The sequence below is a fragment of the Bubalus kerabau genome, chromosome 11 (assembly GCF_029407905.1).
Source record: "Bubalus kerabau isolate K-KA32 ecotype Philippines breed swamp buffalo chromosome 11, PCC_UOA_SB_1v2, whole genome shotgun sequence".
Taxonomy (NCBI): domain Eukaryota; kingdom Metazoa; phylum Chordata; class Mammalia; order Artiodactyla; family Bovidae; genus Bubalus; species Bubalus kerabau.
Window position 1 is genome coordinate 14,282,131 of NC_073634.1, and position 11,172 is coordinate 14,293,302.

Consider the following 11,172-nt stretch of genomic DNA (forward strand, 5'->3'; position numbering starts at 1 on the left):
GGAAACACAAGAGAAGGAAAAGACCTACACAAAATAAACCCAGAACAATTAAAATGATAATAGGATCATACATATTGATAATTACCTTAAATGTAAATGGATTAAATGCACCAACCAAAAGACATAAACTGGCTAGTTGGATGAAAACATGTACATGTACACACTTCCACTTACCGCATCACTTAACCCCCCAGATTGTATGTTATTATTTGATATTGTTAGGCTAATCATGTTTCCATTATAGCTTGCAATTGTAATTATCTTTTATCTTTTGTCTGGCTATTGACTGTGAAAACTGATAAATGTCTTCTACTATTGTGATTATGTAACTATTATTCACTTAATACCATTCTGTCTTGATTGGTCAATAGAAAATAATAGAATTCTATATCACTAAAACTACCATTTAATAGAAGAACTAATAATCACTTCTTAAAATTCAGATACATATCAGAATTATCTCAGAATTTTTGGAAACATACAAAAGTTCAGATATTGCTTTCTTTCTCCAAAACTGCAGATGTGTTTTTAATGAGTAGCCATGTTTAAAAATAACTGGACTATAAGACGATCTTCTACTTTTATCTAGTTTGTTTCACTTTTCCTATTTCATATTCAATGCTCCTATTTCACTTAGTTTTTGTTTTCCAATTTCTCCATCTCCTTTTTTTGTTGTTCTTTCTCAAGCCTTTATCAAGCATAGTAGAAAAACTTTTGTATACATATATATATATAAATAGTGTGTATAATATCAGTTCAGTTCAGTCACTCAGTCATGTCCAACTCTTTGCAACTCCATGGACTGCAGCACGCCAGGCTTCCCTGTCCATCACCAGCTCCTGGAGCTTATTCAAACTCATGTCCATCGAGTCCATAATGCCATCCAACCATCTCATCCTCTGTCATCCCCTTCTCCTCTTGCTTTCAATCTTTCCCAGCATCAAGGTCTTTACCAAGGAGTCAGTTTTTTGCGTCAGGTGGCCAAAGTATTGGAGTTTCAGCTTCAGCATCAGTCCTTCCAATGAATATTCAGGACTGATTTCCTTTAGGATTGACTGGTTGGATCTCCTTGCAGTCCAAGGGACTCTCAAGAGTCTTCTCCAACACCACAGTTCAAAGTATCAGTTCTTTGGTGCTCAGCTTTCTTTAAGGCCCAACTCTTGTATCCATACATGACTATTGGAAAAACCATGGTTTTGACTAGACAGACCTTTGTCGGTAAAGTAATGTTTCTGCTTTTTAATAAGCTGTCTAGGTTTGTCATAGCTTTTCTTCCAAGGAGCAAGCATCTTTTAATTTCATGGCTGCAGGCACCATCTGCAGTGATTTTGGAGCCCCCCAAAATAAAGTGAGCCACTGTTTCCCCATCTATTTGCCATGAAGTGATGGGACCAGATGCCATGATCTTAGTTTTCTGAATGTTGAGCTTTAAGCCAATTTTTTCACTCTCCTCTTTCACTTTCATCAAGAGGCTCTTTAGCTCTTCTTCACTTTCTGCCATAAGGGTGGTGTCATCTGCATATCTGAGGTTATTGATATTTCTCCTGGCAATCTTGATTCCAGCTTGTGCTTCATCCAGACCAGCATTTCTCATAATGTACTCTGCATATAAGTTAAATAAACAGGGTGACAATATACAACCTTGATGTACTCCTTTCCTAATTTGGAGCCAGTCCATTGTTCCATGTCTGGTTCTAACTGTTGCTTCTTGGACTGCATACAGATTTCTCAGTAGGCAGGTAAGGTGGTCTGGTATTCCCATCTTTTGAAGAATTTTCCACAATTTGTTGTGATCCACACAGTCAAAGGCTTTGGCGTAGTCAATAAAGCAGAAATAGATGTTTTTCTGGAACTCTCTTGCTTTTTTGATGATCTGACAGATGTTGGCAATTTGATCTCTGGTTCCTCTGCCTTTTCTAAATCCAGCTTGAACATCTGGAAGTCCTTGGTTCATGTATTGTTGAAAACTCGCCTGGAGAATTTGGGGCATTACTTTGCTAGCATGTGAGATGAGTGCAATTGTGCGGTAGTGTGAGCATTCTTTGGCATTGCCTTTCTTTGGGATTGGAATGAAAACTGACTGTTTCCAGTCCTGTGGCCATTGCTGAGTTTTTCAAATTTGCTGGCATACTGAGTGCAGCACTTTAGCAACATCATCTTTGAGGACTTGAAATAGCTCAGCTGGAATTCTATCACCTCCACTAACTTTGTTCATAGTGATGCTGTTCTAAGGCCCACTTGACTTTGCACTCCAGGATGTCTGGCTCTAGGTGAGTGATCACACCAGTGTGGTTATCTGGGTCATGAAGATCTTTTTTTGTACAGTTCTGTGTATTCTTGCCACCTTTTCTTAATATCTTCTGCTTCTGTTAGGTCCACACCATTTCTGTCTTTTATTGTGTCCATCTTTGCATGAAATGTTCCCTTGGTATCTCTAATTTTCTTGAAGAGATCTCTAGTCTTTCCCATTCTATTGTTTTCCTCTATTTTTTTGCACTGATCACTGAGGAAGGCTTTCTTATGTCTCCTATTTTTTGGAACTCTGCATTCAAATGGGTATATCTTTCCTTTTCTCCTTTGCCTTTAGCTTCTCTTATTTTCTCAGCTATTTATAAATCCTCCTTAGATAACCATTTTGCCTTTTTACATTTCTTTTTCTTGGGGATGGTCTTGATCACTGCCTCCTGTATAATATAATATATATATTTTAGAAAACATGTATAATATATAATTTTATATTATAACATAATATATATTTTAGAAAACATTAATTTTTACCAGCTAAAAAATGTATAACATTTTGATTCCACTTGTTTGATTAGTATGAATAAAATGCTAGATTTCTAATTTATATTCACTCAAAACTTTAATATAATTACATGCATTTTGGCATCTACTATTATTGCTAAAATCTAGAAATTTTATCTTAATGATTTAAAAATTGTTTTGGAATGAAGCTTGAAACTTCTAATCCAATTCTGAGAATATAAAGAAATACTGTGCTGTAAAAGAAACAGCAAATGAACATGTGATACAATATTATTAACTAAAGTACAGAGTTTGTTCAAATTTAACAAAATGTTATGCTAGTGTCCATTATTTGGCAAAGAACTTGTCTGCTGATGTAGGAGATGTAAGAGATGCAGGTTCAATACCTGGATTGGGAAGATCTCCCTGGAGGAGGGCATGGTAACCCAGTCCAGTATTCTTGCCTGGAGAATCCAATGGACAGAGGAGCCTGGCGGGCTACAGCCCACAGGGTTGCAGAGTTGAACACGACTGAAGTGACTAACAGCAACAGCAGCAGAACACACTGCCGCAGTAGAGAACTAGTTTCTTTCTTGGGATTGAGGGAAGAAACCTCACAGTACATACCAACATTCTGAGCCTTAGTCAGGACAGGGCCACTGGGGACTGAGGAAGTTGGAACAGGTATGTTGGGAGGCCCCTTAGCTGCCCTTTCCTCCAGCACCCTTGAAAATCTTTGTCCCTTTTCTCTTTTTCCACCTTCTCTATTGTAGATTCTTTCTCCATCTCTTTTTCTCTTTCATCTTTTCAAAGGGAGACTTTCACTCAGAAGAAAGGAGCTAACTGGGGAATATGAAGGTCATTGCAGCTGAGATGCAGGGCCCTCACATATCAGGGCTCAAGTCCAGCCCAGCCTACAGGAAGAGAGAGCCTGAGGGCTACCTCGAGGGAAGCCCCACGCCTCCTGCCCAGCTGCCTCAGCTCCCTCCCACACCTGCTTCCCCTCCTCTGCCCCTCCCGCACCCCTCGCACCTGACAGGCCCAGAGCAAACAAGCTGTTTGTTCCTCTCCCAGGAATGCACAGCGACACAGGAGGCACACATGGCTAACACGCGTTGCACTTTGCACTTACCTACTGTTTCCCAGCTTTTCTTATGCATGCTGCTTTTAAGACTTTCTCTGAAATACTATGCTCTTTAATTAGACTGGAGTCAACAAACATCTATTTGCTTGAGACCTATTTTATGCGCTGGGTTTATGAGGGCTACAAAGAAATGAGGACTACCATTTGTTCCCACTGGGAACTCACAGTCTCACCGTAGGGGAGAGTCACAGCTAAGTGATGCAACTGTAAAACCAAGTAATGCACCTGTCAAACTAAAAGAGCAGATTCTATGTGAGTATGAAGGACAGAGATTAGATACAGCTTCAAAGATTTGGGAAGTCTCCTTGGAGGAGGCTTTCTTCTGCGGATACTTCCAAAGAGAGGAAAGCCAGCCAAGGCAAGAAGAGGGGGAGATTATGCAGAAAGAAAGTGCTTTGAGAGAAGAGAGAAGGGCTAGCTAGTATGGACCCATGTGGGCTCCCCAGGTTTAGGGATGAGCAAAGGCAGAGGAAGAAGCAGTGAGCAGAGAAGAAGTGTAAGTACCAGGGCAAACAGCCCTAATTCAGGGAACTGGTGTATTTTCTACCCACTAAGAGTACCTTAGAACTGAGGTCTAAAGTACCTCAACTGAGCTGTTGAGATCTTCACAACCAGCTAGTCAAAGCCCTCTGTTGTACTGAAAAGAAGGACATTGAGTCCAGCCCGCTAACTGGGGAGAGATTTGCGCAAAAGGCAAAACTCGGTCCAGGATTGTTTCCAGCTCACTGTACACCATGCCCTCATGACAACCCAGACTCGGTCAGCAGCTTCTTTGTCATTTTACCCACCAGCCACGCCTACCACAGTGGGTACGCACATATTTGCTGAATTGAATTCTGTTTCTCCTTTATCCCTCCAGCTTCTAAAGAAAGGAATAAGGAAGAGGGATGGTCCTCTACCAAACCCCTATGTATACCACAGGCCCTGTGTAAGGTGTGTATCTTATTCATCTCCATGGTTTCTGTCATTTCCATTTTACTGATGGGGAAACTGGATCTTGAAGAGCTAAGATTTGTTTCAGTTAGTGAACTATAAGAATTCAAACACAGGTCCACCTGGCTCTAAATTCCACAATGAAGTGTCAACTTAAATGGCTGAAATTAATTTTGTTAAACTTTATTTATGGCTGTGCTAGATCTTTGTTGCTGTGTGCAGACTTTCTCTAGTCGCGATGAGCAGGGGCTAGTCTTCATTGCGGTGGTTTCTCCTGTTGCGGAGCGCAGGCTCTAGGCTTCTGAGCTTCAGTAACTGCAGAGCGCGGGCTCAGTAGTTGTGGCGCATGGGCTTAGATGCTCCATAGTATGTGGAATCTTCCCAGACCAGGGATCTAACCTGTGTCCCCTGCACTGGCAGGCAGATTCTTAACATCTAGACCACCAGGGAAGTCCTGAAATTGAATTTAATTGAATTAATTTCTCCTCTCTGCTTCACAGTCCTTCAAAGGGGAAGGATTATTTTTTTCCCTTTGTGAGTGAATGGGGGATGAAGTTATAGTAGAAGAGTGTGTGTGTGAGACAGAGTAAAGCCTTTAAAAGACCAGCTTGTTTTAACCGCTCATAACTGACTGAACTTCCAACACCATTAGAGGCGAACTTCCAACACCACTAGAGGTGAACAAAGGGATTGGTTCTTTTAAAAAAGTCACTGCCAGTCAGGCTGAGCCCCTCTCTGCATCATCATGTTCAAACCTGGTCTGAGGGTCCAGAAACTCAGGGATGTTGTTGAAATGGAAAAACCCAAGAGCAGTTGGGTTATCACGTGTGTGACCTCTCCAAGTCATCTCCAAGCAGATGGAGTTGGAGGGGGAGAAGATGAAAGATCGACCTAGAAAGCAGTTTCTGTGCTCAGAAGAAAGGGAAATAGAGGTCATTGTTTTGGTGGTGGTGGTGTGTGTGTGAGTCACAGGCAGACGTGAAGGGTGTTGGGCAGGGAAAAGAGGGCAGACCTGTCTCAGGCCCTCATACCCATCCAGACCTTCCCTTGTGCCCTTGTAACCATTTTAAGGCTCTTCTACATGTGGGCTTCTGGGGTTGTCACCAAGCCTTTGCCATCACCTACTAAGGCCGGGGAGGCCGAGTCTGGGATTAGGTAGAGAACTGGGTGGAAAGGAGCACTGGAGTCCTGGGAAACCTCATGTCCAGGCCAGGAGCAGAGGCTGGGCCTTGCCACCAGCTGGTGGTCTAGGGGTTGGGGTGGGGGGGCTCTGGCTGCCTGTTTGTTCAGCACTGAACTGAGGTTCCTGTTAGGAAGTAACCTTATTTGTGTTCAGACTGACTTGTTTGCTGTTCACACTTGCATGGAGAGCTGCCCCTTGGGGTCCTGACTTCAAACGTAGGGGTAGGCATGGGATGTGGGAGTACTTCCCCCAGGGTCCAGAGTGCGCTCTGGGAAAACCAATGTCTACAAGCTCCCGATGAGGAGAGGGAGGGTTGGACACCCCCTGGAAACTCTGCCCTGGCTCCCGGCTTTCCTGAGGGGAGCCATGTGGGGCTCACCCAGTGAGGAGTCCTAAGCCAGGAAGGGTGTGGAGCCTGGCTTCCTCACTCAGCAGGGGAAGACCTAGTGAGGAATGAAGTATTCTAAGGTCAGGCTCCCACCTTGAGATGCTGATCTGGTTTGCCTGGGGTATGCCCAGGGCACTGAGACTTGTAAAACTTTCCCGAGTGATTCCACTGTGGGGCCAAGGTGAGAAACTCTGTTCTAGAATCTACCAGCTTCTCAGACCTTAGTGTGCATACACATCACCCAGGAATCTAGTTAAACTGCAGATCCAACTCAAAGTGGGTCTGGGCTGGGTTCTTAGATTCTGCATTTCTAACGCACTCCTACATGGTGGGGCTAGTCTGAGGACCATTCCTTGAATGGCAAAGCTCTATACATGCTTTGAACTCCTCATTCCAATTGTCAGGGGAAGGGGGTAGAGCCATGTCCCCAGCTTACTGCACCTGTTTACTCGGCCTGCCCTTTCCTCACCACCTTACTTGGTTAAGCAATCAATTTCACAGCCTCTCTGGTCAAGGCCAGTCCTCTAGTCATTCTCGAAGTTTAAGTGGACAAAATAGACCCCCTACCCTACTTGAGACAAACCAATTTAGCTGGCTTCAGCTGGGGGGTATGGCAGAGGTAGGGAGGGCAGCAGCAAAAGCAGCAGGCAGATCCTACGGGCCCAGAGGCCACACACATGGAACGGTAGGGTATGTGTTCCAAGATGGCTTCTTCCCCACATGCTCTGTTGCAAAGAGGCCTTGCCATTTCCTCACCCCCTCTTCCTGGATCTGGGTTAGCCCTGTGACTTGCTTTTGTCAGCAGAATATGAAGAAAGTGACACTGTGTAACTTCTGAGGCAAGACTCTGAAGTTTTCCCTTTGCCATTTGGGTGCCAGCTCTTGGGATCCAGCTGCTATGTGAGGAAGCCCAGGCTAATCATGCAGAGAGAATGAGAGAGTCCCAGCCTCCCAGTCAAGATGCTAGGTGTGTGAATAAAACTATCCTGAATGTTCTAGTTCCAGCCACTATCTGATCGTAAGCCAGACAAGCTACATAATTTTCAGAGCTCAGGTAGCTTAGCGGTAAAGAATCTATCAACTCCATTGACTCTCCAAGTCACCCCAGGTGGGGGCTGACAAGGTCCTCCACTCCTCTTATTTCTCTAGCCTCATGCACTACTGTCCCCCGTCTCACTCTGCTCCAGACACACTGGCCTTCTGGCCTTCCCTTGCAGGGCCTTTGCACTTGCTATCCCCTCCTCCTGTTTGTCCTGCAGCTGTGTGCATGGCTCAATCCCTCACCTTTTGGTCCTTGCTGCAATGTTACCTCCTAAAGAGGCCTCCCCTGACCTGACTTTCTTGGCCTTGTCCTGTGGTTCTTATTTCCCTGTACTTCTTCATTTTTCTCCATAGTGCTTATGTCTGTGTGTGTGCTCAGTCACTCATTTGTGTCTGACTCTTTGCAACCCCATGGACTGCAGCCCACCAGGCTCCTCTGTTCATGGAATTTTCCAGGCAAGAACAGTGGAGTGGGTTGCCATTTCCTACTCCAGGGGATCTTCCTGATCCAGGGATCAAACCTTCTCTTGCATCTCCTGCATTAGCACTTTACCACTGCCCCATCTGGGAAACCATTAGTGCTTATTACTCTCCAATAAATATATATTTTCTGTATTTATTTGTTATGTCTCTCAACAATAACGTAAGCTCCCTAAAGAGCAGAGATTTTTCAAATTTGCTTTGCTTATCGATTTTTCCCTTGGTGCCTAGAACTGAGCCTGGTACAGAATGGTCAGCCCATGAATATTTGCTACATGAATAAATCCATGAATGAATGAGTGTAACTGATGGTTTAGCTTCACCAAATACAGTCCATCCAGTTTGTTTGGATTTAGTAAAATCTAAAACAAGTACTACAGATACAGTTCCTGGGGTGGAGCAGAGGCTCGCGCACACACATTGTGAATGTAGGGGAGTTGGAAGAAGGCATGGCACTCCACTCCAGTACTCTTGCCTGGAAAATCTCATGGACAGAAGAGCCTGGTGGGCTACAGTCCAGGAGGTCACAAAGAGCCAGATACAACTGAGCGTGCGCGCGCGCACACACACACCCCCACACCCCCACACCCCTCGTTGTTTAATCCATTGCCTGAATTTGGGAACACTTTTCTTTTTTAATGATTTTTTTTGCACTTTGGACCTCAGGAGCAGAGGATTGAGGTAATATCTCCTGCCTCTTCAGGGCCATCGCCATCAGAGGCCCGCACCAGACCACTCTTCTTTTTGCCTGTCTTTCCCTCTTTGTCCTTGTCCTCTTGCCAGTTCTCCTGCTCCCCTAATAAACTTTTATCTCATATATTTGTTATCTGTTATTGACTATTTATGGATCCATGTAAAATATGCAGGGCTGTTTTGTATATGTGTTCTTAATTTACATAAATGGTAAATTTTTTTCCCTTGTTCCTTTTTACTCAAAACTATTTTAAAGTTCTCTCTTTAGTGCCCTATGGATGGACGTTTCCTTGCTCTGACAGCTGTTTTCTAGCATCTCACGTTGCAGATGAAAAGTCTGCTGTCAGCTTGACTTTTATTTGTAGAAAACCCTTCTGCTGTTAAAAAGTTTGAAACACCTTTTTATTTATCATCAGCATTCAAAAGTTTCCATAAGATATGTGAGTATCTATCTTCTTTCAGCATGTCCTTTTGGGGGTACTTCTGGCCATATTGAGGGTTAGGGTCTGAGAAACATCGCTGTGGAGACATCTGACAAGAAGTTGGGTAAGAGAAGGTGTCTGGGCTAGATTCGGGAGTCATCTGCATTTAGGTTCTAGTTTGACAAGAAAAACATGGCTGGATAAGATTAAAGATGGGGGAGAACTGGTCAAGTGGGGGTGCAGGGCTGCTGAACGCAGGGGGTTATCAAAAGGTCTATTATTAGGTGAGCAACTGTTATCTTCTGCTTTTTTATTATAATAAAGTATTTCAAACACTAAGAAAGTTATAGATAAAAACATGATAAGTACTCAAGAAGTCACCATCCAACGTTGTCAACTTTGGCTATGTTTACTTCAGTTTTTTTTTTTTTTTTCTTTTTTAAAGTAAAAGTCATTGTGGGGCTTCCCTGGTGGTCCACTGGCTAAGAATCCGCCTTGTAATGCAAGGGACACCAGTTTGACTCCTGGTTCGGGAAGATCCCACATGCCGTGGAACAACCGACTACTGAGTCCACACCCTAGAGCCTGCAGGCCAGAGGCTGCAGCTACTGAAGCCCACGAGCCTACAGCCTGTGCTCCGACAAGAGCAGCCACTGCCGTGAGAAGCCCGAGCACCAGCATGGAGAGCAGCCCCTGCTGGCTGCAACCAGAGCAAGCCCGCATGCAGCAACGAAGACCCACCACGGTCAAAAAATGAAATAAATAAACAAATAAATCTTTTTTAAAAAAGTGTACCATGGACACGTATATAGCCCCTTATACTTCTCACCAGTTCCATTCACTGGAGTTAATTACTATTCTAACCTGGTGCTATCATTTCCATCCATGCTTTTACAATTCTGCCCCAGTTACTTATCTGTAAGCAGCATACAGCGTGACATGTTTTGCATGCTTCTAAACTTTATATAGGTGGTATCACATTGTACTTGTCATTTTTCAGCTTGCCTCTTTCACTCAGCACTATGTGAGTTTTATATATGTAGCTATAGTTTATTAATTTTCACCGGTTTAGAGTATTCGGACTTCCCTTGTGGCTCAGACAGTAAAGAATCCGCCTGCAATGCAGGAGACCTGGGTTCAATCCCTGGGTTGGGAAGATCCCTTGGAGAAGGAAACAGCTACCCACTCCAGTATTCTGGCCTGGAGAATTCCAAGGAGCCTGGCAGGCTATAGTCCATGGGGTCGCAAAGATCTGGACAAGACTGAGTAACTTTCACTTTCTTCAGAGTATTCAAAAAACGAATAGACTACAATTTATTTTTCCATTACACTGTTAATGGACATTTACAGGTCATATGCTGTGTGCAGATATGGCAAAGTTGTAGCAGTGAATCCATTTCTCAACCTGTGACAAATTATGAATGCTATTTTACAGATAGGGAACATAAGGCTCAGACAGGGCAAGCCACTTATCCAGGTGGCACAGCTGGTACATAGCAGAAGGGCACCGTCTCTTCCCTTCAGGACCCTCTGGCCCTGACCTTGCATTGTCTCTTCTTCCCCAGGGAACTCACAGCTTCAGCCCTGGGGGAGGGGTGCTTCTGGAGCTTTCCTGAGCGGGGGGCTTTTCTGTTTGCTGGGAGCACAGCTGGAGTTGGTGGGGGAGGCCCCTGTCAATGCTCACCGCCTGGGCAGGTCCAGCCCAGGACAGAGCAGCTACACTCACAGGGCTGGCCCCTGGCCGGCGAAGGCCGCTTACAGGACACAGAACCAGGCCTGCTCCTGCTCTGGGGCTCTAGGCTCTCGGGAGGCAGGACCCTATCTTCTCAGTCTCCGCAGAGCTCCTCATACAGTGCTTGGAGAATTTACTCCCTGTTCCCTCAGTGCTTCGTAGAGCTCTGGACTCGCTGTCAGGGAACAGGCTGTGGTTTGCTCCTGAATCTTACCTGCGTAACGTGATGCAGAAAAGTCACTTAGGCCTTTTCCGAGGTGGGATTATAGCCTCGGGGGTGCTGTGCCCATTCACGGAGGCACCATTTTGCTTTTTAATGCCTGGGCGCCGACCTAACAAGGCCTGGGTAGAAGGGGTCCTGGTGTTTAGCTCTCCGACTGAAGGGCCAAAGGGCCCGGCCGATGGAGA

The 11,172-nt window shown here is 44.7% G+C and overlaps 1 long non-coding RNA gene across 4 annotated transcripts in view; it reads left to right on the forward strand.

Annotated features, from left to right (window-relative positions):
- Nucleotides 1-9,790, forward strand: part of LOC129622864 (uncharacterized) — a 26,564-nt gene extending 16,774 nt beyond the window's left edge. For 2 of the 4 annotated variants that reach the window (XR_008700156.1, XR_008700153.1), the window contains 2 exons: nt 4,752-4,825; nt 9,478-9,790. This is a non-coding gene — a long non-coding RNA (uncharacterized LOC129622864). Of the gene's footprint in view, nt 1-4,751; nt 4,826-8,866; nt 9,051-9,477 lie in introns of all 4 variants that reach the window. The other 2 variants (XR_008700155.1, XR_008700154.1) reach the window with 2 other exon arrangements.
- The last annotated feature ends 1,382 nt before the right edge of the window (nt 9,791-11,172 follow it).